The 1,909-nt window shown below is 42.4% G+C and overlaps 1 non-coding gene across 1 annotated transcript; it reads left to right on the forward strand.

The window, feature by feature from the left end:
• Nucleotides 1–1,802: 1,802 nt before the first annotated feature.
• On the forward strand, nucleotides 1,803–1,909 carry LOC112092613. The gene has a single exon (XR_002902665.1). It is a non-coding gene; the product is annotated as a small nucleolar RNA R71 (small nucleolar RNA).

Genomic DNA, 1,909 nt, shown 5'->3' on the forward strand with positions numbered 1-1,909 from the left:
GTTGCCAAAACTTGGTTCCTCTGCCTTGTGAGTCTTTGGAAATGACAATGTTGTTGGCCAACTCACAAGGACCAGAACTCTCAGATTCAGAAATGCGGAGGAAATCATTAATATCATCGAAATTGCTATGCAATTGAACCTCCTCTGAGACGAGTGTGTCAATTAAAAATGTTTGGTGGCACTCGTCATCATTATGCAGTTGCTTTGCAACGTGGAAAACTTTCACCTCCAAAGTCATATTTTTGAAGGATATCTTCATCAGACCATTCCTACAGTTGATGATAGCATTGGCTGTAGCAAGGAAAGGTCTTCTGATGATAATGGGAATCTTAGACTCCATACTCACCACAGATTGAGTATCCAAGACTAAGAAGTCAACGGGGTAATAGAACTTATCAACTTGAACCAAAACATCCTCAACTATCCCCCGAGGCTTCTGGATTGATTTATCAGCCAGCTGCAGAACCACATATGTGGGCTTAATTTCTCCAAGACCAAGTTACGAGTAGACAGAGTATGGCATGAGGTTAACACTCGCTCCTAGATCAAGCAAAGCTTGGCTGGACTCATGTGTCCCAATCTGACAGGAAATTGTGGGACAACCGGGATCCTTGTACTTGGGCGGTGTTTTCAGCTCGTCACCGCGCTTACCTATTCTGTCAAGAATGTTGTCTTCTTGACATGGTGCTTCCTTTTGACAGTGCACAGATCCTTGATAACCTTAGCATAAGCAGGTACTTGCTTGATAACATGAAGCAAAGGAAAATTAATCTTCACTTGAGCCAAGTGCTCTAGGATCTCACTTTGGTGTTCCGACACTTTCCCAGTTGGACACAGAGCTTGGCAAAAAGGCACCTTTACCGGAACATTCGTTGACTCATCTTTTTCAGGGACAACTTCCTTACTACTCGAAGTGGTGGCACTTATTGATGGTCCTACCATAATCTTACCACTATAAGTAATGATGGCATTTACCTCCTTTATACTTTGATTATCAGAACATGAGGTTTTTGCCATATGTTGGCCCTTTGGGTTTGACTGAGCTTGTGAAGGGAACTTGCCGTGTTCTTAAACAGTCAAAGCTCTAGTTAGCTTCATGATTTGACTATTCATTTCTTTACTTTCATCCACCATTTACGTGAACAGTGACTCAAACTTCTGATTCATCTTACTTTGCGCCTCCATGAAAGATTGCAAGGTGTTCTCAAGAGAACTATTTGGCTGTTACGAATTGTATTGAGGTGCAGAATATGTTTTTGGTGGTTGTGGCTGTTGCCCAGTTCTCCATTATCCTCCTGATGGTTGCGCTTGGTTGGAATCTCTCCAACTGATGTTTGGATGGTTCCTCCAGCCATGATTGTATGTGTTAGAGATGTCCCTAAGGCATTACATTGCTCCTCATAAACCCCTATCATTTCATTATAGCAGGGCAATCCTTAGCTAGATGTTCCACCCCTCCACAAACGAAGCAAGGCTCTTGTAACTCTGCCCTAGCAACCATGTGAATTTCTTTACCTTCTTTGGTGTTGAGGGTCTCAATTTGTTATGTCAAATACTCAATTTGAGCTTTGAGATTGTCCTCTTCCCTTAGTTAATAGATTCTAGCTGGTCGAGACTGATTGGTGTTATAAGTAGCACTTGGACCAGTCCATGTGTAGGCTTTTACAGCTAACTCGTTAAGATACTCAAAAGCCTCTTCAGGGTCCTTCTGAAGAAACTCACCATTGCACATCATCTCTATAAACTGGCACTCTCAGATCGTGAGTCCTTCATAGAAATAACTGACGAGGCGCCAACTCTCGTATCCATGGTGAGGACACTGATTTAACAGATCTTTAAACCCTTCCCAAACTTGATACAGAGTTTTATTGTCCTTCTGGGTAAAGGTTGAGATATGTCACTTCAGACC

Source organism: Morus notabilis, unplaced genomic scaffold (assembly GCF_000414095.1).
Source record: "Morus notabilis unplaced genomic scaffold, ASM41409v2 Scaffold5, whole genome shotgun sequence".
Classification (NCBI taxonomy): domain Eukaryota; kingdom Viridiplantae; phylum Streptophyta; class Magnoliopsida; order Rosales; family Moraceae; genus Morus; species Morus notabilis.